The sequence below is a fragment of the Tupaia chinensis genome, unplaced genomic scaffold, assembly GCF_000334495.1.
Source record: "Tupaia chinensis unplaced genomic scaffold, TupChi_1.0 Scaffold000350_1, whole genome shotgun sequence".
Lineage (NCBI taxonomy): Eukaryota > Metazoa > Chordata > Mammalia > Scandentia > Tupaiidae > Tupaia > Tupaia belangeri.
The window spans coordinates 4,404,527-4,417,485 of record NW_006159844.1 but is presented as its reverse complement, the minus strand read 5'-3'; the positions used below and the strand labels follow the sequence as shown (position 1 = coordinate 4,417,485).

The 12,959-nt window shown below is 41.5% G+C and overlaps 1 pseudogene; it reads left to right on the top strand.

The window, feature by feature from the left end:
* The first annotated feature begins 4,679 nt into the window (after positions 1-4,679).
* LOC102484759 (zinc finger protein 69 homolog) lies at positions 4,680-8,898 on the top strand (annotated as a pseudogene).
* The last annotated feature ends 4,061 nt before the right edge of the window (positions 8,899-12,959 follow it).

The following is a 12,959-nucleotide window of genomic DNA, read 5'->3' as shown; positions in this document are numbered from 1 at the left end:
ATCAAATAGGTTTATTGCATAGCCCATTCCAAGTGTGAAATAGGGTAGTTGGATGTTTAAGTAATGTGGTCTGAGTGTCTGAAAGAATGATCTTGTTACTACCCATTAGACAAGGGGTATATCCAAGATGGGACGTGATAGGTTTTTTTGTGAACTTTTAAACTGAAAGCTCTTTAGTAATTGAAAAATGAAATAGCTTGAAGAAAAGTGTTTCCCCCATGTAGGATATTATGAAAGCTAATAGCATAACTGCACTGGAAGAGACATTAAGAGAGCTCTAGTCAGGCCCCGTGTCAGGTATGCTGAAATCGTCCTGCTGCGAGTCAAAGTCTTTGCTTTAATTATCTGCAAAATGTTCTGGCCGTGGGAATGTTTCTTTTTCTCCTTTCTATTCTCATCTAGGGCTGGTTTACTGAATTTAAAATTTCAAAGACTTTCCCTTCCTTTTCCAGGTAGTTAGTGCCAGTTAGAATTTAAGTCTCAGCAAAAATGTATTCCTCAATAAAGGGCACCTCTGGACAAATGTGTACTGATTTACAGTTGAACTGCCTGCCTGAGTGATCCTGTATGCAAGCTTCAGGGAGGCCAGGCAGGGGCTAAGAGAATTACTAAATGTTGGACTTACCTCTCCCTAACTCCCTCACTTCCATCTATTTCTTTGCTACCTTGTTAATAATGAGTAGAGAGGCACAAAAATATCCACTCATACTTGGAAGAGGAAAGCTCACACATGGCTCACGCCATGTCCCATGGAAAGACTATATGTATAACCTTCATTTCACCACCACTTTACTCAGCTAGGGAATTTTTTTCTCTCTCCTACCTCCTCCCTCTCTCCTGCTTTCTCTCTCTTTCTTTCTTTGTTTGCTATAAGGCACATGCACTTGCCAAAGAGAGACATAGAGAGAGGAGAGTGTGGGGGGAAGTAAGAAAGCACCCACAGTGGGTATGACCATGCTGCAATCCTTTCTCCTCCATTATCCTCTCTGGATTGTGGGCATGCATGCACATGCAGTTGGCGTGTTTTTCAAGCCACTGGGTTAAGCGCTCCAATTGTGCAGCCATGTGGGATCCAGCCACCTGAACCATCATGCCACCAGCCAGACTTCAACTAGGCAATTTTTTGCTTCTTCAAGTACTGCCAGTGAAACACCTGTTTAATAAACATTAGTTTGGGAGCTGACTTCTCATCCTTACTTCTTATGACACTTCAAAAATCAGACAAGAAACATTGCTTGGTCACTGCATACACAATACTCTGTCTTCTTCACTTGAATAGATTCGCCTTTCTCCTGCCTAGCTGGCTTTCTCATTAAGGCAGGTTATTCTGAGCTAGCATTCTCCCCTTACTCCTCAAAGCTCACCAGTTCCATGCTTCATTCCCTGAATTTCTGGCAACCAGTTGGCTAGTTAAGTGTGAGTGGGGTAATGACTCGACCACGGCTATAAATACAAGATCTCTACCAAGTAGTAGGGAAGCTGGTGTTAGGAAGAAGGTATTTCTTGCACTCTTCAGATCTTGCTTGCTATGTGGGTGACCCTGGATTCCCCAACTACCTTTGTTTCTTAAATCAAGCATAAAAATCAAAGTGACTAGACCTGCCTCCAGAGAATCTATGTTCTGGAGTTTGGGGTACAAATCTGAGTGAAAGTTTCTTTTGGGAAGGGGAGACCTACTGTTCCTTGTAGCAAGGAGCATTAGCCTTCTGGGCAGCCAAATCTACTAAGTGTACCTGGCTGTCAGAGTGCATAGATACTAATCCATCCCATGCTAGTGAATGTCCAACATCAAAGTACATGAGGGATTATGTTAAATAAGCTAAGTAGGCTTATTTTCTGTAGCATTTCCTCTTTAATATTAGTACCTCAGCAAGAAGGCAATCTCTTGAATTCCGTAGTTAAATAGAAATTATGTTGTGGTTATATTTATGATATGCTGAAAAATTCAGGGTTGGTAATCTCTATCTTCATTTGAGAAGTCAATTCCCCTGTTGTTCTTATGAACAGGGTACTTCCTGATAATTTCATTTTACCAATTAATTTTCCCTTTTATATAGCTAATTATATTTTTCTTTTCTTTTCCTTCCTTCTTTCTCTCTTTCTTTTCTTTTTTTTTTTTTTACTTTTTTGAGAGGTTTTTGCTATAGGGCACATGCACGTGCCAGAAAGGCAGAGAGACAGAGAAACAGTGAGAAATCACCCTCCAGGTAGTATGACCACGATGCAATCCCTTCTCCTTCATTCTCCTCTTGAGATTTTGGGCACACACACACCACCATGTTGTGCCCAGTGTGAGTTTAAGCCACTGGGTCCAGAACTCGAACCTCAGTTGACTACATGGGAGTCCAGCAACATAGCCATTATGCCAACTGCTGGTACCTCTTTCTACCTTTCTTTCCTAGAGGGTATAATCACAATGCCTTCTCCTCTATTTCTACCTCCTTTTGAGATTTTGAGCATGCCTAACATGTTTTTCAAGCTGCTGAGTCAGAGCCTTTAACCATGCCATCAGCCATGTGGGATCTAGCAGCTTTAACCACTAGGCCATGGAGCCAGTCTATTCTGTTTTCATTCACGGTAGCTTAAGACTTTCTCCCACCTATTCACGGCCTACCTTAGCTATATTTGCCATTTATTATATGGGCTTCAAAGATAGAAGGAAGGGCAGGCTAATCAACCTTGTCCCATATAGACAGTAGACTCTTCACCTTTCTGAGTCTTAAATCTCTTATCTGTGAAACAATACAATAGCCTCTGCCTATTTTAAAAATTCAATGGGCTAATGCATGAAAAATCCTTCACTTTGTCTAGTTTGAGCAAGTACAGATGTGTCTTCACTTATAGTGAGGTTATGTTCCAATTAACCTATGTGCTTTAGTCTGTGCCTGAAAAAATTCCTGCATTGAAACTGAGTTGCTACATGACAGTATTATGAGGGTAGAAACCTAATCTAGACATAGTATTAAGTGGGGGGGGGGCTTTAGGTAGTTAGATTAGATAAGGTCATCATAGTAAGCCCCCAGGGCTGAATACTAGTGGTGTTACAAGATGAGGGAGAGCGATTAGAGTACACACATGCTCTTGCTCTCTCACCACATGATGCCTTGTACCACCTCAGGACACTGCAGAGTTTAGTGTGCTCTTCCCACTCTGGCCCCCGAAGCTCAGATCATCTCCTGCAGATGTGGCCAGGAAGCCCACCCAACAGCAAGAAGATACTTACCAGATGTAGCCCTTCGACCTTAGCCCTCCAGAACTATGAACTGAATAAATCTTTATTCTTTATAAGTTACTCAGTCTGTGGTATTCAGTTATAGCAATAGAAAAGTGGACTAAAGACCATCATGAGTTTAAAATATCATAAGTCAAAAATGCATTTAATACACCTAGTCTACCAAACGTCACAGCTTAGCCTAGTCTACTTTAAATGCTCAGAACACATAGGCCTACAGTTGGGGAAAGTCATGAAACACAAAGCTTATTTTACAGTAAAGTGATGAGTATCTCATGTAATTTGGTAAGTGCTATACTGAAAGTGAAAAACAGAATTATTGTATGGATATTTGAAATATGGTTTCTACTGAATGCCTATTGCTTTCACACCATAGTAGATCAAAAAGCCAAAAATTGAACCATTGTGTATCAGGAACTGTTTATAGTCAAAATTGTTAGTTCCTGCTGGTTCTTTCTTCCTTTTTCTCCATTTTCTCTTATCCATTTGTAAAAATAAATTTGCAGATGGTTGCTATACAGGTAATTACTTTTAAGATTACATTTGAATTGGCCATAATGAAGCATTTAAAAACATATCTGGCCCAACCTTAGTGACAAAGGTGACAGTAAACTGATTTGCTATACTGGAAGACATAAGACAGACCACAGGTTCAGATCGTGTGTGGAACTGAAAACACAAGAGTCCCCAAGAGCCAATGAGCTGGAAGGTAGTGGAGAGAAGAATCACAGTTTGGTGAAACTCTATCCAGAGTACTGGTCTCCCTCTCTTTCCTTCGTGTGCATGTATGTGCACTTTATTATGAATAAAATAAATAAAACTTTAAAGAAATAGGCAGTCGTTGCTGCTGGCGAGAGGGAGGGAGTGTCTGGAAGGCAGAGTCACCAGGCGATCCCCAGCTGTGGCATGTTAGGCCAGAGTGGGCTTGCTCTGCCAGGGCATTGAAGCTGCAGCCAGTGAGGTGCATCTTGCAGGGTCTGGGAAAAACTAGTTTAGTGCACACTTCCCACTCTGGCCCCCAAAGCTCAGCTCGGCTCCTGCGGATGTGGCCAGGAAGCCCATCCACCCTGAGCGAGCCTTTGATGGGCATTTGGAGAAGACCCTTGTCCAATCTGAAGGCTGAGGGTCTTCTGGGCTTCTGAAAGACACCTCCGTGGATGCTGGACATGTTTCAGAGAGTGGGTTGTGTTTTGGAGATCTTGTTCAGCAGAAATGCGGTTCGTCTGTAAAAGGCTGGGAAGGAGCAGTCTGTTACCACCCAACCCTCCTTGACAGGGACACTGCAGCTGAGGGCCTCCTGAGCGGACATGCTCACACCTTACCTGGTCTCCATCTGGTCCTAGGACCACAGGGTCATGTTGGAAGCCCTAGGGCAGTGTCTGAAGAGGACACACAGTTGTGAAGCTCCTCATGAGTGGTTTGGCCAATTTTCTTACCAGATGTGGACATGACTGATCAGGCAGGCATCATCTTGCCCCAGCAGCTCCTGATCAACCTGCTCACTGAGGCCAGCACCTGGGTGAAGTTGCACCATCCCCAGAAGGCCAAGGAGGGGGCACCTCAGTAAGAAGACGTGACTAAAATTTTTGAAGGAGAAGCTCTGCTACATCAGGATGCTGATGTGACCCATGGAGACAGTTTAGAGGGTAGAGTGACCCCCTGGGCTCTCAGTAACAGAATCCCAGGAACCATTAACCTTCAAGAACAGATCTTTGGACTTCACCCAGGAGGAGTGGGGGCAGCTGGCTCCTCTTCACCAGAATCTGTACCGGGAGGTGTTGCTGGAGAACTATGGGAACCTGGTGTCAGTGGGATATCAACTTTCCAAACCTAGTGTGATTTCCCAGTTGGAGAAAGGAGAAGCACCATGGATGACAGAGAAAAAAAGCCCAAGAGATCCCAGCTCAGACTTGAAGAATAAAACCAAAACCTGTGAGTCAACTACAAAGAATGGTGTTTCCCAGGAAGAGTTACATCATGTCATTGTAATAGAAAGGTTCATGAGGGATGATATGATTTATTCCACATTGAGAAAAGTCTCCAAATATGATGATACTGTAGAAAGGCACCAGAAAACCTGGGGGAGAGAGATGAGACAAGCCATCTTGACCCGTTCAGATCGTGTGTGGAACTGAAAACACAAGAGTCCCCAAGAGCCAATGAGCTGGAAGGTAGTGGAGAGAAGAATCACAGTTTGGTGAAACTCTATCCAGAGTACTGGTCTCCCTCTCTTTCCTTCGTGTGCATGTATGTGCACTTTATTATGAATAAAATAAATAAAACTTTAAAGAAATAGGCAGTCGTTGCTGCTGGCGAGAGGGAGGGAGTGTCTGGAAGGCAGAGTCACCAGGCGATCCCCAGCTGTGGCATGTTAGGCCAGAGTGGGCTTGCTCTGCCAGGGCATTGAAGCTGCAGCCAGTGAGGTGCATCTTGCAGGGTCTGGGAAAAACTAGTTTAGTGCACACTTCCCACTCTGGCCCCCAAAGCTCAGCTTGGCTCCCGAGGGCGCGCCTTTGATGGGCATTTGGAGAAGACCCTTGTCCAATCTGAAGGCTGAGGGTCTTCTGGGCTTCTGAAAGACACCTCCGTGGATGCTGGACATGTTTCAGAGAGTGGGTTGTGTTTTGGAGATCTTGTTCAGCAGAAATGCGGTTCGTCTGTAAAAGGCTGGGAAGGAGCAGTCTGTTACCACCCAACCCTCCTTGACAGGGACACTGCAGCTGAGGGCCTCCTGAGCGGACATGCTCACACCTTACCTGGTCTCCATCTGGTCCTAGGACCACAGGGTCATGTTGGAAGCCCTAGGGCAGTGTCTGAAGAGGACACACAGTTGTGAAGCTCCTCATGAGTGGTTTGGCCAATTTTCTTACCAGATGTGGACATGACTGATCAGGCAGGCATCATCTTGCCCCAGCAGCTCCTGATCAACCTGCTCACTGAGGCCAGCACCTGGGTGAAGTTGCACCATCCCCAGAAGGCCAAGGAGGGGGCACCTCAGTAAGAAGACGTGACTAAAATTTTTGAAGGAGAAGCTCTGCTACATCAGGATGCTGATGTGACCCATGGAGACAGTTTAGAGGGTAGAGTGACCCCCTGGGCTCTCAGTAACAGAATCCCAGGAACCATTAACCTTCAAGAACAGATCTTTGGACTTCACCCAGGAGGAGTGGGGGCAGCTGGCTCCTCTTCACCAGAATCTGTACCGGGAGGTGTTGCTGGAGAACTATGGGAACCTGGTGTCAGTGGGATATCAACTTTCCAAACCTAGTGTGATTTCCCAGTTGGAGAAAGGAGAAGCACCATGGATGACAGAGAAAAAAAGCCCAAGAGATCCCAGCTCAGACTTGAAGAATAAAACCAAAACCTGTGAGTCAACTACAAAGAATGGTGTTTCCCAGGAAGAGTTACATCATGTCATTGTAATAGAAAGGTTCATGAGGGATGATATGATTTATTCCACATTGAGAAAAGTCTCCAAATATGATGATACTGTAGAAAGGCACCAGAAAACCTGGGGGAGAGAGATGAGACAAGCCATCTTGACCCAGAAGAGGAAAGGCCAAGAAACTAAAAAATTTGAAGAAAATATCACTGGGAATTCAAATGTTATCACAGAAGAGGCACCAAAAAGGTGATACACCTGGAAAGAAGAACAAGTACAAATTAGATGTGACTAATCACCCAGCAAGTTACAAAAGAACAAAAACTTATGAATGTGATATATGTGAAAAATCTTCAAACAGCCTATTCATCTTACTGAACACATGAGAATTCATACTGGTGGGAAACTTTTCAGATGTAAGGAATGTGAAAGGACCTTTAGTTAAAGTGCATCCCTTAGTACACACCAGAGAATCCATACTGGTGAGAAAGCCTTTGAATGTGAGGCATGTGGAAAAGCCTTTAGACATCACTTATCACTTAATCAGCATCACAGAATCCATACTGGGGAGAAACCCTATGTATGTGATAAATTTCAGAAAGCTTTCAGCCAAAACATTAGCTTGATTCAACATTTGAATACTCATTCTGGAGAGAAATCCTTCACTTGCAATGAATGTGGGAAAACCTTTCATCAGATTAGGCAGCTTGGTGAACATATGAATTCTTACTCATACTGGGGAGAAGCCCTATGCATGCCCTGCATGTTGTACAATCTTTAGTCACAGAGCATATATAACACATCATCAGAGGATCCATACCGGGGAGAGACCCTACAAATGCAAGGAATGTGGGAAAGCCTTTAGGTAGAGGATATACCTTTAGCAACCATCATTCCCACAGGAGTAAAAGCATATGAATGCAACCACTGTGGAAAAGTCTATAGGCGTGATTCATCCTTTAAGAAACATCAGAATATAAACAAGATTATGATAATAAATAAATAAATAAATAAGAAAGAAACATCAGAGATATCACAGTGGAGAAAAACCTTGTGAATGTAATGAATGTGGAAAAGCTTTCAGTTGTAATTAATTCATCACTTAGTCAACACCATGAAATACATGGGAGATATGCCTTCGGAAATAATGTGAAAGAACAGATATTTGACATGATAGCAAAAGCCAAGTCTTAATCACTGACTCTGCACTTCAAAATAAATGAGGAATTGATAGGATGCCAACTTTTAGTGTTGCCCATTGTGCAAATAAACACTATGTTGATGACTACTGTTGACTAACACCTCCATACAAAGTACTTAAGAAAATCTGGCCCTTTGATTAAATAAATCCATTATTAAAAATTTACGATATTCTTTTCTGATTAATGATGGATTAATTATTCTTCATGGCAAAAAAAAAAGTTAAATCAATAGATAAAAAAATAAAGCAAAAACCAATCTACTCAGCTGCAGGGGTGCAAGTGGTAGCATCCGCTGCTGATACTGGGGCTGCTTGGCAGGTCCAGCCTGGGTTCCTGAGACAGCCTGCCCAAGCTGGGCACAGGGGCACACAGGGGCACACCTGCAATCCTAGCATCTGTGAGGCTGGGTTAGGAGAGTCATGATGTAGTGAGACCTTGTCCAAATAAGAAATCCCTCTCTCTCTCTTTCTTGCTCATAATGAAATAGGCAAAACAAACCAATCTAGATCTATTACAGTTTCTTCAAAGAAGGCTTTTCTGAAATTTTTACATGGAAGCCCATAGTTTGAGATTAAAATCCTGTTTCTATAATAATTATTAATTAAATGTAATGTACCTAATCATAGTAATCCAACCTCTATGATGTAGCCAGAATCCAGAGTGAGTTCTGTAGTGTGGAAGTCTGATGAGTCATCCCTTGTTTCTTCCATGGCTTCTTTAGCCAATTTATGAGAACCTTCCCTTTTGAAACCCTTCCTCTCACGGGGCTTCCTTGCACTCTTTGTCCCTGAGTGCATGTCACAACACTTCACACATGCAGCTATACAGTGACAAAAGTAGGGTGAATAAACGAAGAACAGTATGGTTACCTTTTCTGTAGCTTTTACTGAACTATAGAATTTAACAGATAGTCTTCATGTTGCTTCAGAAGAAAGTGCATTTATTGATTTTAAATATAGTATTTGGCTACTATTGTAATTAATTCATCACTTAGTCAACACCATGAAATACATGGGAGATATGCCTTCGGAAATAATGTGAAAGAACAGATATTTGACATGATAGCAAAAGCCAAGTCTTAATCACTGACTCTGCACTTCAAAATAAATGAGGAATTGATAGGATGCCAACTTTTAGTGTTGCCCATTGTGCAAATAAACACTATGTTGATGACTACTGTTGACTAACACCTCCATACAAAGTACTTAAGAAAATCTGGCCCTTTGATTAAATAAATCCATTATTAAAAATTTACGATATTCTTTTCTGATTAATGATGGATTAATTATTCTTCATGGCAAAAAAAAAAGTTAAATCAATAGATAAAAAAATAAAGCAAAAACCAATCTACTCAGCTGCAGGGGTGCAAGTGGTAGCATCCGCTGCTGATACTGGGGCTGCTTGGCAGGTCCAGCCTGGGTTCCTGAGACAGCCTGCCCAAGCTGGGCACAGGGGCACACAGGGGCACACCTGCAATCCTAGCATCTGTGAGGCTGGGTTAGGAGAGTCATGATGTAGTGAGACCTTGTCCAAATAAGAAATCCCTCTCTCTCTCTTTCTTGCTCATAATGAAATAGGCAAAACAAACCAATCTAGATCTATTACAGTTTCTTCAAAGAAGGCTTTTCTGAAATTTTTACATGGAAGCCCATAGTTTGAGATTAAAATCCTGTTTCTATAATAATTATTAATTAAATGTAATGTACCTAATCATAGTAATCCAACCTCTATGATGTAGCCAGAATCCAGAGTGAGTTCTGTAGTGTGGAAGTCTGATGAGTCATCCCTTGTTTCTTCCATGGCTTCTTTAGCCAATTTATGAGAACCTTCCCTTTTGAAACCCTTCCTCTCACGGGGCTTCCTTGCACTCTTTGTCCCTGAGTGCATGTCACAACACTTCACACATGCAGCTATACAGTGACAAAAGTAGGGTGAATAAACGAAGAACAGTATGGTTACCTTTTCTGTAGCTTTTACTGAACTATAGAATTTAACAGATAGTCTTCATGTTGCTTCAGAAGAAAGTGCATTTATTGATTTTAAATATAGTATTTGGCTACTATTAAAGAAAGGACATATTGGGAAATTCAACCAATGTGGATTTGTTTAAGGTAATTGTTTTTCCCCTATCAACATTCTCTCTTTTGTCAGCTGTGCATATGGTGTATTTTTGGGAAGACAGACTTCTATAGTCACAGCAAATGGTTAGCTTTGAGTAGAAATCAGTCACATTAACTTAAATGCATAGGTATCAGATGTATAATAATAATTGAGTAGAGAAATAGAAGAGCATATATTTTCCCAAACATCTTCGTAAAAAAATTAACAGAGTGGAAAAGAAATACGCTGAAAAATAAATGATCTTTTCTGCTGGAAGTGCTGACATAGAGGTGATTTTTCCAGAGGAGGAAAACAGTTAATAACATGGTATTTAAGTAAATAATATAGTTCACTAGCAAAAACTAAGAAAATGAGGGGGGAAATGGAGCAGATGAAAAAGATCTGGTCTTGGGTGATGGGAGGAAAGGTGGGATGTACCTGGGTCAGGGTAGAATCTATAGTAGGGTTTCAGCTTTAGGAAAAAAAGCAAAACAAAACAACAGGATTCCCAGCTAAGTGTAATTTCATATAAGCAATGATTATTTTTTGTGTGTGTATGTGTGTCCCATGCCATCTTGGGGACATACACTTCTAATTGCTTGTCTGAAATTTACATTAGCTATGCCTAATATTTCATCTGGTGACACTATCTTATCGAAAGTGATATTGAGCCAAGATATGAAGGTTGTGTAGGCATGTGAGACAGTAATCCAGGAGCACATCCAGGCTCAGGGGTGGGAGTATAGCTGGTGCATTCTGGACAGTGAGGTGAGTGTGACTGGGGCCCAGGAGTACAGGAGAGATTATTAGAAGGAAGGGGGGGCGGGACTACAGGGCGAGGCAGATCATGGCAAGCCCTGTTGACCTTTGGAAGAACTGTTTTTTTTTCTCTTGAGTGAACTGAGAATCCATTGTAGGATTTTCAGCAAAGAAATGACGTGAACTGACTTCTGATTACAAAGCATCATGCTGGCTGCTGTGTTGAAAAGCAAGAGGGATAGCAAGGGCAGAAGCAGGGGGACCTGGAGGCTTTTGCACTAATCCCAGGGAATAGTATGATGGTGGCTCTGACTGGGGTAGTAGTGATGAAGTGACACAAAATGGCTAGATTGTAAATAAATATTGAAGATAGTGACTAGAGCATTTTTAACAAATATAATGTAAGATGTGGAAAGTCCAGTCTTCATTGGAAGGTAAAGATGGTCCCAAGATGTTTTGACCTGAGTGGCTGAAAAGAAGAAAGATGCAATTCACTGAGATGGGAGAGATGTGACTAGAGCTGGAAAAGACCGGGAGTTTGGTTTTGAAAGTACTAAGTTTGATGTGACACAAGACATCTTCATCTATGGAGTGGTTTCAAGTGAGCCGCTGGATGGAGGAGTCTGGTCTGAGCACCAGATGTAAATGTTGTGCTCTCTATAAACTCCACTGTACTTAGTCACTAAAGGAAACTGCCGGGGCCCAGCCTTGGTTGCTCTGACTGTAGCCAGCTAAAAACATGCTAAAAAGTATTGAGGTTTTAGCCTAATTCTGTTCACCTGCGCCGCTTCCAACGAGTCAACCCACCCCCAGCGAGGCTGGACCCCGGCAGGAAACTTCTGCTCCTCCCTTCTAGCTGCAGTTGGAAAATATCTTTCTTTGACTCTGTTGCTTTGTTTCATTTCCTATAACCATTGTGTTTTTAGATAAGATCTTGCTGTGTCACCATCCTCATGCCTCAGCCTTGCAGCTGAAACCATAGGCACACACTACCATGCCAGGTTCTTTTTCAGACCAGGTACTGCCAAATTGCCCAGGTCAGTCTTGAGCTCAGAATACTTCTGTCTCAGCTTCCCAACTCTAGGATTACAGGTGCACACCATTGTGCCTGGTCTTTAGGTTGGATCAGAAATTGAACCTGGGCCTCCCAGGTGGTCTCAGACTGTGGAGGACAGTGACTTAATAGCACACACCACTACTGCTGGGCCTATCCGCCACTTTTGAAAGATGGGATAAATTTGATGTATTTAAAATATTTCTTTGCTGTTCTCTCCTCTGAAATCCAGAGAAATGGGAATAGTTTTTCCTATGAAAAGTCCCTTCTAGTGAGATTTTGTTGTTTGTCTTTGAGGATCCATTTCTAGTCCAGTTGTACTTTGACTTTTGCCTCTTTTAGAATCTTTTCAGAACCTTTTAGATAGGTTTTAAAGTCAGACATCCAGGCAGAGGCTTGCTGGATTGGGAGGTTTATATGATATATATAGCAATTTCTAATGGGGGAATGTTGGTGCTAAGAACATTTGGAAAAGAAACATTTGGATTTCAAAATCAAAGTTCCCTAAATTTCAGGGACCCATTAACTTGGGTTAGATTGGAGAGAAAAATTAAAAAGAAGACATATTTAAATTTATTCAGAAGTCAGATAGTAATTTAAAATTTTTTAAATAGGCTTTTATGCTGTCAGATAATCTTAAATCATGTGAAACATTATTAAATTGCACCAAAATCATTGGATTAGGAATAAAGTAATTCAGTTTTAATCCTGATTCTTTGACTACCTAGCCATGAAGCCTTAGGCAAATCTTTTAATTTTGACAAGTCACAATTTTCATATCTAAAAAATGAGAAATCAATTTAGCTGTATATATTTCTAGAGTAAGAATGATATTTAATTCAGAGGAAAGTCTGAGGAAGCACTTTGAAACCTAAGGTAGTCTATAAACTCAAGGGATTATTTCTCTATTGTCAGCAATACCATGTGATCTAAGAAGGAATTCTACTCAAATCATTGACATGAAACATAAAATTTTTCTCATTGGCAAAATATAAAACAGTCAGGGACTTTTATTTCTTGAGGGAAAAGAATGTTCTTTCAGTAATGGTGTCTCCTTGATGAAATGAATAAGAGTTTAACTATTGAGTGATGCTTAATTTCTATTATATTTCCCATTTGAAGTTTCAGATTTGTAATTATTTTGCCAAGTGTAAGAACATATCAGGAAGATCTGTAATTTATGGGGATAGGCACCTCCCAATGTTGATTTTGTCTCCCTGTTGTAGATAA